Here is a 13,263-nt window from a genome sequence, read left to right on the forward strand (position 1 = left end):
GTGGATCAAGCCTGTAATCCCAGCACTTCGGGAGGCCGAGGCGGGCGGATCACAAGGTCAGGAGATCCAGACCATCCTGGTTAACATGGTGAAACCCCATCTCTACTAAAAATACAAAAAAAAAATTAGCCGAGCGGTGGTGGGCGCCTGCAGTCCCAGCTACTTGGGGGGCTGAGGCAGGAGAATGGCGTGAACCCGGGAGGCGGAGCTTGCAGTGAGCTGAGATCACGCCACTGCACTCCAGCCTGGGTGACAGAGCAAGACTCCGTCTCAAAAAAAAAAAAAAAAAAAAAGGAAATATCACTCAGTACCCAATAAATATATACAGTTTTATGTCAATTAAAATAATAATAATAAAAAGAAAATGGGGGAAAAGAGCTGAGGCCTTGAGGAGCAGGTCACTGGGAGGAGCAGAGCTACCTTGGGGTGGCTGCTGGTGGAAACCGAGATTTGGATCTAGTCTGAGGTGGTGATGTACAGCCAGGGATTCTGCACTGAGGCAATAGGAACAAATGCCTAACGATAGCCCGAGAACCCCTTCCCTGGGGTAACTGTGTAAGGTTAAAATCAAGGAACAAAAGTGGAAATCAAATCTGTACATTTGTAAATCACAATTTTATGTACTGCATAAACAACTTTTTTTGTTTTCTTTTTATTTTAAATGTTCTATAGCGTGTTTGTATACTCAGAAAAAAATGACTTTAAAAAATAATTTGAAAATGAAAGAGATATAATAGCCCTAAACATAGAAATGGTAATATAATGATGGCACTTTAGGAATCATCAAAAAAGATACAATGAAGGCTGAAAATCAATATGAAAAATGGTATAATGATACCAAAAAAACAAGTGTGTGTATTTATTGTACAATTAAAACTATATAAAATATATACAAGAAAACTAGAAGGGAATATATGAAAACACTGAGAGTTGTGTTATGAAGGTTTTAAAAATGTTTGAGCAATTTTAAAAAATTTCCCCAATTTTTAAACCTTTAAGATTGTTTTATTAATTCAAATCTTTACAAATATCTCAGGGCTTTTGGGGACAAAGGACAGCTAGGAATAAACAAACCCAGAACACAAATTATTCACACGGAATGCTGTGACTCTGGGGTGGTGAGATTTAGGGATGGCTTCTACCAAGTGAAAGAAATGTGGGACCATGGATGGAAAATACAGGCTGTTCTCACTTCTTTCCGGGGGCTCACAAAGATGAGATGGGCCTTGTGATCTTCAGAGAGTGAGCTGTGTCTTAAGAGTTACCAGGATTCATGCTGCTCTCCAGATGTATTTACTTTGTGTAATCCCTGAGCCTTCAATAAACACTGGTTTGAACACACTGGCCTTGTTTCTGCTTGTTGTGGGCAAAAAGGGAAGATCATTGTGGCCATCTCACACTTCACTGGGACAGAATGTCGTGCAAGGGAATGGATTAGGAAATGGAGTCAGGGGCTCTGGACTCAGCTCTTCCCTTCCCAGTGAAGAGAGTGTCCTCCTAGTGACGCTCTGGAAGTTTCAGGGCTTTATTTGAGCTCTGGCTGGAGGCATTTCCCATCAGCTGTCAGGTGGCTTAGAGTAGAGGGAGTAGGTGGCTCAGAGCCACAGGACAGCTCGTCTGTGGCTGTTGCCCAAAGCTGCTTTGTGGTTGCTAAGTGGCCAACATTCATTAGCAGTCTTCGATTCTGTCCAGTTTCAAAATGACACTCAAGATGCTTAATCTCCTCTTAAAACAGGAGCGCTTTCAAGCTGTGGCTGAAGATTCCATATATCAGGATAGTCTCAGTAATGATTTTTTTTTTTTTTCTCTCAGAACCAATCATTAACTAAGTTGCTACCTCTTTAAAAATGTTGATCCACTCCTGCTTCTTCATCCCTGCTGCCGCTGCCTGGGTGCCCCCATGATTTTATGTCTATGTCACTGCAATTGTCTGGGAATTATTTCACCGCCTTTGTTCTTAGGAATCTCACTCCGAAATGACCAGAATGCTTTTAAACATAGATTTGACCGTGTTACTCCCATATTTAAAACCCTTCCTTGATTACAGGATGCAGTGCACATGGCCCGTCATTGATTACAGGATACAGTCCACATTTCTTAGTCTGAAATTTTAGATGCTTTAAAATTTCTCCCCATTCACATTTCCAACCTCATTTTTTTTTTAAACCACTGGTAATATGTTCTAACTACACAATACTACTTAAAAGTCCTTTTTTCTTACTATCTTTTTTCTTTCTTTACTTCCTTTTTTGCTCGGTCCTTTCTCTTCATCTTATTTCTTAAAACAACAGGAACAACAACAAAAATCTCCATAAACATGGGAAATAAAAGGAAAGAAAAATTTACAATCTAATGACCTCAACAAATAATTACTTTAATATATTAGATAGTAGTCTATTATTTCTTCTGCGCACACTAATTCTGGGTTCTAAACATTTCAATTCTTCTTCTTTCAAAGAAGTGGAGGTTCAGAGAAATCCAGACAAATTTTCTTCATTTTTTAATGTCACTCCTCATCTCTTGTTTTAATCACAGGTTAGGAGGTATAAAATTTAGTCCTTAAATGCAGAAAAGCAAAATACCTACTTTCCTCTGGCTCCATACATTGATTCCTGTTTCAAATTCCATTCTTGCCAAGCCTCCCCCACTTTTCCCTGAGTTGCATCAAATCCTCACCGTCATCTAGCCACAGCGGCATCGGCTGAGACCTTCATCCTGATTGTTCCTTAGGTGCTGTTTAGTGCCAGCCACTGAAGAAAACCCCCTTGTTTCCACCCATGTGGCCCCAACTGGTTTCAGGGCCTCCTCTGTGCTATTTTGGGGTGTGAGGAGATCATTTTTCAACGCCCACAGTGTGCGGGGGCTGGGAACTCTGCATCCTCCCCAATACTTTTATTTCTTCTCAGGGTCTTGCCTCCTTTCCCAAGCTCAGCCTACGGAGTAAAGCGCAAACCCATCTCTCGGGTACCTAACAACGCCACCGCCCTCTCTGCTTCTCCAACTCTCCTTTTCCAATCTTTTTCTAGTTTGAGTCTCCTAAGGAGACTAGGAGTTCTCCTAAGGAGCTAGACTTAAAAAACGTAGAAATCTGAAAAGATTCCTTTTTGGTGCTTGTTGCCATCCTGAGTTCTTCCTGAGATGAAGGTCTAATCTGGTGTTTGAATGAAGGCAAAGGTCAAGGCAGAAAACGAAACACTGGGGAGGCCTTTAATATTTCTAAAATACTCTTTTGACACAATAGCAGAGAGAAAATTTTGCTTTCTGCTTTTTTTAGTTGACCAAAAGTATCACCAAATATTATTACTTAGCCTTTAAAATAACTTTTAATACTTGCCTAATCATACATTGCCTAAATTCCAAGAGGCATGGTTTTTTTTTTTTTTTTTTTTTTTTTTTTTTTTTCGTGAAAGACTCTTGTTCCGTCGCCCAGGCTGGATTACAGTGGTGTGATCTCGGCTCACTGCAACCTCCACCTCCCTGGTTCAAGTGATTCTTCTGCCTCACCCTTCTAAGTAGCTGGGATTACAGGCATGCACCACCATGCCCAGCTAATTTTTGTATTTTTATTAGAGATTGGGTTTTGCCATCTTGGCTAGGCTGGTCTCGAACTCCTAACCTCAAGTGATCCACGTGCCTCGGCCTACCAAAGTGCTGGAACTACAGGCGTGAGCCACCATGCCCGGCTTTGTTGTGGTTTTTGGTTGTGAGGAATGTTGAAGCTCACTGTGAGGGGGCCAGAGGTGTAGAGAGGACTCTGGGAGAGGGAATTTGTATCAAAGGCGACTTCAGGGTCCTCAGTTTCTGGCTATCACTGCCAGCAATGAAACGATAGAAACATGAATGTAAATTAGACACATTTATTTGAGTTTCTGTCTGTGTTCATATTAAACAAAGAAGTTCTATGGTTGTGGGCTCCCCAAGAGCCTGATGCTTTCTGAAAGATCAAATATGTACCTCATATCTTTTGGTTGTTGTTGCCATTGTTGTCATTGAGACAGTCTCACTGTGTCGCCCAGGCTGGAGTGCAGTGGTGCAATCATAGCTCGCTGCAGCCTCAACCTCCCAGATTCAAGTGACCCTCCTGCCGCAGCCTCCCTAGTAGCTAGAACCACAGGCATGTGCCACCACTCCCAGCTAATAAGATATATGGAGAGCTTGAGAAAATAAGTAAAAAGGCAGTTTGCTAATTGAAAATTTAGTCTGCTGGCCTTGATATAATATCCAGTACACTAGACTCTGATCCAATGGTTCAAGTTCAAATTTACTTAATGTTGTTTGCATATAACATGACATATTGCAAAGTACTTTCATGTCTAGAATTTCTACATAGAATGAGCCCCAAGGTGGCAAATTTGTTGGAAGAGAGATGAGAAGATCAGGTGAATTACTTTGAAGCAGGCTTTGCATAACAAACGCGAGACTTTTTCCTTAGACTGTGTATGTGGGCCAATAGACATCGATCTCCAGCCACCCTAGGGCACAGCTACTGAAGGTAGGTACAGGCTTGGGTGGTCTGACAGTCCTTGTTATGTGATCTTGAGCAACTTACATAACTTCTTTAGGTGTTAATTTTCTCATTTGAAATATGAATAACCGTATCTACCTATTAAGGTTATGATAAGGATTTGAGACAATGTAAAGTGCCTAGGTATTCAGTAAAAAGTAGCTATTATTCGTAAATATTATTCCCACAAAAGCATTTATGAGCACAAACAGGGTAATTATGGAGGAAAGATGAAACTAAGAAAACAAAACAAAACTAACACCAACAGCAAATTACTCAGCCTGTGATGATTGTCCTTTTGGGAGTTTTAAAAAGCTGATCATTGCTTGATTTCATGATATTATCCTTCCCCAGGCCCCACAAAGTATTATATGACATGTTTATTAGTTTAAGTAGTTTTGCTTCTTGAGACTTTAGAATTTTGTAACACCCTTTATGCTACTGAAGATTCTCTGGGGAGTTACAAAACCAGTATCCAGATTTCCTTTTAAAATATTAACAAAAAAGTAAATAAATTATCTCTCTCTAACACAAGCAGAGCCAAGATAACATCTAATAAAGGGCTGGCTTTATACCTAGGCTGACAACAGAATGCTATTTAAACACCTTGTCCCTTCCCTCTGTCTTGCTTCCCCTCGCCCTTCCCACAAATAAGCACTGGAAATTAAAAAGCTGCAATTCTACCCCAAAGTAGATAGGACCTTGGTGCATAGATAGGACATTCCAAAGGCCAGAGAAGAGCATGTACTAACGATAAGAAAAGAAGAAAAACCAGAGAGGGAGGACCAGTGCGCATAGGATTCAAGGAGTAGCTCTGGACAAGAGCAAATAAGATGAAAACCCTAAAGAGGATTTGGGAGGTGGAACACGGCCAAGGAGAAACGACTACAATATCTACAACCCAGTTTACCCTCCTGATGCTCATACAGCAATTGGGTTCAATAGTGTCCTGAAAAAAAAAAAAAAAAACTTCTCCTCCCAAATCTCTCCAAAAGCATAAATGCTAACTGCAGAAATGTCAATGAACTCTTACCTGAGGGTATTCTAATCACTCTTAGAAATCAGTATTTCTTAGGAAACTTGAGTTCTTAGCCTAGTTCTGCTATTAATGATTTGGGAGAGTCTGAGGAAATTACTCTACCGGTTTTGACCCCAGTGACCTCATTCGTATTCTTCTGTTGAACAAGTATTTGTGTAGCAACTACCAGAAGCCAGGTATTATGATACATGTTGATGGCAAAATGGAGAATGAGAGCAGCATGGTTTTTGACCTTATGGAACTCACTGTGTAGTGGAAGTAGACTAAACACAAACACAATGATGGTGAATCCAATGAAAGGTGAAGAAAGAACATTAGGCTGAAGCTGCATGATGGCCAGGGGCACTGAGGCTGGAAAAACAGGTCAGCCTGAGGACTGACACGGGAGGGGCCCCAGGGAGAGCAGGCTGAGGCAAAGCCTGAAAGGCCACATGCTGCAGGGCTGTGGAGGCATAAGGAAGGCCAAACCATGGGTTTCATTTGAAACGCAATGGGAAGGCCCTGGAAAAACAAAAGCAGAGGTAGGATGGTTTATAAATATGTATGGTTTATAAATATGTCACATTCCTAGCAGTTTGAAAATTCTATTATTCTGACTATCCATCCTAAACACTTATGGCCCAAGTAGTCTCTTTAATGTAAGAGAAATTTCTCCAACCTGAAGAATAGTCTTTGGATTAGAAAATCTCTAGGTACCCTGTGACCTCTCCTCTCACCTTCTACATTCACCTGGCATGTTTACTCTCTCTCTTTGTGATCATTCCCAGGTCTGCAATTTCTTGGCATCTTCCTTCAAGCCCCACATCCAAGTATACTTCTCAAACCTTATTGACATTTGATGAACTGCGTTCCAACTTGCCTTCAATTCCCTGTAAACCTGGAGTGTCACCTGACTGAAGCCTCTAGCTTTAGCATGCTAAGCCATGAGAATTCTTCTCCATGAAATCATTTACTTTCCCATAAAATCTGCTTGAGAACTGTTTAATAAGCTCCTTGTCAAGGAAGAGAGAAGGAACTCAACAAACATTTGTATTGTACCCTGCATCTCCCACAAAGATAAAGTTGTTGTCTCCAAATTACGGCCTCTGTAGACATCCTAAACCCTTTAGGCTTAAGTGTTTTAGGATATCCAGTGAGAATTCAACAAACATCACATGGCGGGGAACCATAACCACAATGTCTGCTTTTCAGCACTTTAACTCGTGGGATCTGAGGAAAGAACTGGCCTTTCAGGACTCCATTTCTCACAGAAGTACAGTCATTTCTGCCTCATGTGTTAATTTAGTTTGGCAATACATTGCAGCTATTGTGCAGCTTTTGTGTTTTATGGTTTGACACAAGAAGGGACAGCTCTAATACCTTCGAATTTTGTATAGGTTGTGGGTGCCCAAAGCCGACGTTTTCCAGCAGCTGGTAAACAGCTTTAAGATTGAGAATCTCTTCCTTTTGCTCTCATTTGCCTGGAGAGTCGTAAATGTCAGAGTCTTGTAACTTACGCACAAATAAAGCCCATTGGTAAGTCTGTAAAAGCAGTCTGGACACATGCACACAGTGAGCATATGAAGACACTTCATTATTTCTTTTCCTGGTGGCAGTGCAAGGAAAGAGCATGGAAGAGATACCCGCCCAGCTTCCAGATGAACTGCATGTTTAAAGCTTAGCTGAAAGATGTACTTAGCATTCAACTGAAACATGCAAGTCTGATGAAAGAGCTATTTTCATCAGGTTTTTCTATAGTTTAAACAATTTGGAATAAAACGATTGGATTGTTAGATCAGAAAGAAGGGCAATTACAATGCACAGACCATTTTCTAAGAATAGTTGTACTTATTGATTAAGAATTTAAAAACAACCTCTTTCGTTGCCTTTTACGTTTATTCTCATCTTTTTAAAAAACTCTCACTCTACCTCTTTTTGTAGGATTATGTCTAACTACTGGTTATTTTTTAAAATTTCAGTTTCTTCAGAATTATCTGTTCACTTGTTTTCCAGAATGTTAAGTCCTCCTGGCAAAGTCTTACAATCTATTTTCCTTGAACCTATAAGAACCTTGTTAACTGTGTGATACGCAGCAAACCAAACATTTGTGTAGTATCTGTCTGCCTAGGAGATAAAGCTGTTCTTGCAATCAAAGTCCTGGAAGACATCAATAACCCCCTTTTGCTTTAGACATTTCAGGAGAATTGCCGAGAGAGAGAGGGAGCGGAGACAGAGCTGGAGAGGGGGAGAGAGAGAGAGGGGAGACTGAGAGAGAGGACCAACTCTAGATGTATGAAGAACCTCAACCTCGATCTCTTTCAGTAAGAAAATGAATATACTAGGGCAAATAAACATTTTGAAGAAAAGACTTCATAGCAAATTGTTTTTTATTAGGTTTTTAAAATAAAGTTACTGCTTGATCTAATGCAATAATCTTGATTTTTCTATTTTAGTTCAATGTATAGCTGTGTGTTGAACTTTTCTAAGAGAATAAAAACTGCTCATTAATTCCAGTAAATTCATTGAAAGAAAAGTTAATTATAATAATGTCCTTAGTTTTCCCCAAAGATTATGAATATGATGGGGCCTAATTCCAAATTTTTTTATAGACCACTTTTCCAAATGCCACAAATCCAAATAAAGTTCAATTTTAAAGGCTTCTTATACATTACAGAGTTTTCTTCAAAAGTTTTCTCCAGAGTCGAGCCAATTTGTAAACTGTCCTCAAAGTCACAGTGACCTACTCTGATGATTGAAATGCTTTGTTTGAAAAGCAAAAGATATATTTTATGAAAATGCTTACATTAAAGAACACAATTATTACAACAAAATGATTATCAAAATGACTGCTCTATTGTTCAGTGAATTATAGTTTTCTGTTATTCTAGAAATGAATGTTAGTTCCTGCATTTTCTAAATTAGAACCTTCTGTATGCATAATGTATGTTGGTGGTAACTGGTGTGCATGTGTGTGTCTGTTTCCCACTGTTCCCCTTACTTCAATACCCAGTAAGTTAACACGGCTGCTATTTGTGAATATAACATATCAGGAATCTAAAAGAGTCAACACGAGCTCTTTAGCCCCTCAACTTACATTTTGGGTAATTTCCTATGTAAGTCCTTAATGAAAGGCATTCTCTTCCTTCCTTCCCTTTTCCCTCCTCTCCTATTCTCCCTTGATGTCCCTGGGATAGCACTGGGGAAGACACTGCAATGTACGCAGCTAGTTTCTGCTGACCTGCAGCCTGCTCTTGAATTGGAAATTAGGTCTTCAACATGAGGCTGTCAGCATTTTACCAAAATACTTCATTGATGTGTAATAACACATTTAATAACACGTTTAACAAATGGTAAAAAATCAATCATGATCTGAGAGATTTAGGTCTCATTACTGAATAGAGTAAGTTGAAGATTTCCCAGAGTTGTTTTCTTCTAATAGCATCAAAGCTATATTAGGATTGGCCCAGAAAGCTGTTAAGTTGTTGCAGGGGTCCGATGTCAAACTTGTTTCAGAGGAGCTAACCTAAGTGGCTTCTTGAGCTCCTTTTTTTTTTTTTTTTTTTTTGAGCTCCTTTTTTATCGGATTCTGGAATCTGGAGACCTAGAAGCCCTGGCATTTTTCAGAAGCAGTCACAAGAATTTCTGAGTTTTTGCATCCAAGGACTATGGAAAGTGACAGGTATTTCAATTCCTAAGCAGACCAGGGCTAAAGGAAAGAAGGAAGGAAAAGAGGGAGAGAGAGACAAAGGGGGTAGAAAAGGGAGGGAGGGAGGAAGAAAAAAAGGAGGGAGAGCGGGAAGGAGGAAGGGGCAGATGAGGGAGGAAAAACAGCGAAAACATAAATTTGTTTAATATTTAAAGGTTAAACTTGTGGCACGTTTACCTCTGAACATTTTCTGTCCCACACACACATGCACAGTGTATGCATGTGTGTGTGTGTGTGTGTGTGAGAGAGAGAGAGAGAAAGAGAAAGGGTACAGTTTGTTTATACTTTGATTTTCCTTGCTTCACCCAGCCATCTTCAAATTCGTTCTCCTCTTCTCACAAACATTTCTCCTACTCTTAACCACCTATTTACCATTCCATTCCCCACTCTGCCACACCGCTTGCTCCAGTCTACCAAGATCCTGTGTTTATTCTGCTGGTTCAGTCTTCCCTGACCACCCTAGCCCAGAGATGTTTGTCCCCTTGGTCTCCCACTTACAGTCTGAACTAGCCATTTGGCCCGTATTAATGACAACCTGGTGGTGCCACTTATCTCGTCTCATGTATGTGTCTTATCTGTCCAGTTAGATTCAGAACTCTTAGGAGCAAGAATGATTATCTTTCATTTTTTTCCTTTCTTTTCTTTTTAAAAATTGTATTGCACATAAGAGCTTACACATAGTGGTAGGTGGTCAATAAACATTAGTTGATTAATTGATCAATTAAACAGTTGAGAATCTAATGTTTTATCAAGGCTACCTTGTTGGTTAAATAACTTGTCAGTTTAACAACCTTCATAAGCAAGAAAATTTTATTTGTGAACTAAACTTCAAGGTTCAAATTTGTGAAACTTCAGGATAGAAACAGGATAATTCTTCCTTTGTTCTTGTAGCAATGCCTTACATTTATTAAAATATCTACTCTAGCTGTAGTATCCATTTCGAGTTAGAATTTTTGAGGAGATGTGTGTTGGGCTATATAAAAAGAAAGAAAAGAATCAGTTACTGGTGTAGCATTATTGTGATTTCACAACCCCTTTCAATACATCAAAATTTCTTCTCCAAATTTCTCCCTAGAAGTGCAATTTTCACAGTAGCCAAAGATCTACTTAAGACTAATTTCCCTTCCTGCTGTATTTTTGTCCAGATTGTACTGTTCAATTTAGATTGGAAGTCAGGGGGCATTTCTTTGTTGTTTCCTGGACAGGACTGAAAATAGAGTTTGTCACAACAAGAAGTAATTACAGAGCACTTAATATTTGTAAAGTGCTTTCCAATCTTGTACCAGTTTGTCTTTGAAGCAGTATTGTTGATGTGGGCTACTTATCTCCTGAATTTCCAGATGGAGAAAGGGGCAGAGAGGTTAAGTGGCTTGCCTGAAATTTAATAGTATGTTACTTGTAATGCTCCAGTATTCAGTATTAATGCTTCACAAGTCTTGAGTGAAAAAGGTTATCCATATTTTCTTTCTAATTTTGAAGGCAAATATAATTCTAGGGCTACCCATTAGCTGCTGTTTTGCAGGATAGTAGAAGTATTTGGTTTGTGATTTTTAGGCCTTAAGAGATTAGAAGATACTTTAACAAAATAAAATTAATCAAAGAAGTTTTTGAAACTGTGCATGAAAAAAATCATTTTGTGGTATAGAGGTGCATAAAAAACTATATAGCATTTTTCACTACAGTGGCCAAGTAGTTGAAACATCAATTTAAAAGCTAACAATAAAGCTCTCTCTCACCAAACAGCTTTTAGGCAATAAGACTTCTATTCTACTTGCGATAATTTTATGCATTGAGAGAAGGGGTTAGGGCCAGCCTGCGAGTCTGAGGTGAAGGGTGTTGGTGCAGGTAGCCTGCTCTCACTGGATCTCAGCTTTCAGATGCCAACTTCCAGACCTGTCACTGCTAAACTCAGTGAGTGGTTTAGAGCCTTAGATTTTTTCCTCTCTAGATTTATCGTAGACATTTCATTGCCCACAATCACAGAAAGCCATCTTGGTATTCTATTTTACTCTGACGGTTTCTTGTGCTGTGATTGGTTTCTTTCTTGGGAGATGGGGTGCAAATGGAGGAGGGGAGCTGTTAATAAATGCACCATTACCCAGGTTAATTACTACCTTTGCTCATATATGTCCAGTTTTCAGTTTGGAACAAGATTAAATGCCTCTAATTTAAACATCATTGAGGAAGCGTTCTATGAAGCCCCTAAACAATATTTAAATTCTTGTCCCACAAGCCAAGTAGGGCCAAGGAATCTCACCCCTTTCAAGCCCATTAGCCAAGAATAACTTTTACCACGGTTTCAGGAAATCCCCTCTTTGATGGGGCTCTGGAAAAGTTGAATGAATAGTTACTGTTATCCTTACTTTATATATCAAGACACGTTTTTGAAGGAAGAGAGATTTGCATACCTATTAAGGTTTCCACAGCTCAGATATTCTTGGCCCCATCTTTGAAACTGATCATCAAGTAGATGTTGGTAATCCTGATATATTTTGGTGGGGATGTGGGGATCAAATCAAGTAAGCTATAAAATCTTTCAGAAGTGACTACTCAGAAAAAAATAAAAGTAAGTTCTCTCATTTGAAGTGGTCAGTCTTTTTCACTCTCTGAGAAAAGCTTTTCTGCCTACCTTAGCTAAATAAGTTCACAGTAACCCCTAGAATTTATGTAGAATAAAATGTAAAAGGTGTTGTTTTTAGTTCTTATGACAGCTACATTCATCTTCTGTCTGTATAAAGCTGAGTCTTTAGAAATATGGCCTTTGGCTCCTCTTAATATATCAATTAAAGTTGAAAAGATTTTATAATCTTAATATTGACTTATTTTTGATGAACTATAATTCTTCTTCTTTTTTTCTACTATATCATTAAAGGCCTATTAAATTAGAGAGGATTTTTACCCAAATGAAAAATTCATCTTGGAAGTGACACCCCAAAGCAATCTCACTACGAAAATCCAAGAATGTAACCACGGAACACATTTCTCTTTAATTTCACAGCTGGCATGTTTATTACCTATTTATTTAACTCTGTCCATCTCTGGAAAAACCTTAACATTAAAGATGTTATTCATTTTTCAAAGTGTGCTTTTGGGGACAAAGGGGCAGAGCAAGAAGTTGGAATAGAAGGCCCCACCAATCATCTCCCTGCCCTCCCTCCTCCCAGGAACACCAAATTCAACAACTATAAAAAGCTCCTTTGTAAGACTTACCAAAAATCAGGTGATTACTCACAGTACTTGGTTTTAACTTCATAACTTTGAAAGAGGCACTGAAGGCCAGGCGCGGTGGCTCAAGCCTGTAATCCCAGCACTTTGGGAGGCCGAGACGGGCGGATCACGAGGTCAGGAGATCGAGACCATCCTGGCTAACCCGGTGAAACCCCGTCTCTACTAAAAAATACAAAAAACTAGCCGGGCGAGGTGGCGGGCGCCTGTAGTCCCAGCTACTCGGGAGGCTGAGGCAGGAGAATGGCGTAAACCCGGGAGGCGGAGCTTGTAGTGAGCCGAGTTCGTGCCACTGCACTCCAGCCTGGGCGACAGAGCAAAGACTCCGTCTCAAAAAAAAAAAAAAAAAAAAAAAAAAAAAAGAAAGAGGCACTGAAGAGAATGGGAAAGACCCTATTGAATTGTTGACACCACCCCTACCCCATCCCTCTACAGTGGTTGCATGGCATAGAGAAATCTGTGTGCTTGAAAGAAAGAGACTGCAGTGATCATGAGACTATGCATTGAACTCAGTGGTGCCCTGTTACAGTGGAAAGCAAAACCAATCTGAACTCACCTGATACCTGACCATGGAGGGAGTATTTAAACAAGCCCTAGCCAGAGAGGAATCATCTACCCCAGTAGTTGGAACTGGAGTTCTAGCAAGCCTTGCCACCATGGGCTGAAGTGCTTTGGGGCCCTAAATAAGTTTGAAAGACAGTCTAGGCTATAAGTACTGCAAGTTCTAGTGCTGAGCTGGCTCAGAGCCAGTGGATTTGGGGGCACATGACTTACCGAGACACCATCTGGGGAAGCTAAGGAAGTGCTCAT

The 13,263-nt window shown here is 39.8% G+C and overlaps 1 long non-coding RNA gene across 1 annotated transcript in view; it reads left to right on the forward strand.

The window, feature by feature from the left end:
• Positions 1-2,683: 2,683 nt before the first annotated feature.
• LOC140713531 (uncharacterized) overlaps positions 2,684-13,263 on the forward strand; it is a 31,219-nt gene continuing 20,639 nt past the window's right edge. The window contains exon 1 of the long non-coding RNA XR_012095647.1: positions 2,684-2,964. This is a non-coding gene — a long non-coding RNA (uncharacterized lncRNA). The remainder of the gene's footprint in view (positions 2,965-13,263) is intronic.

Source organism: Chlorocebus sabaeus, chromosome 15, assembly GCF_047675955.1.
Source record: "Chlorocebus sabaeus isolate Y175 chromosome 15, mChlSab1.0.hap1, whole genome shotgun sequence".
Lineage (NCBI taxonomy): Eukaryota > Metazoa > Chordata > Mammalia > Primates > Cercopithecidae > Chlorocebus > Chlorocebus sabaeus.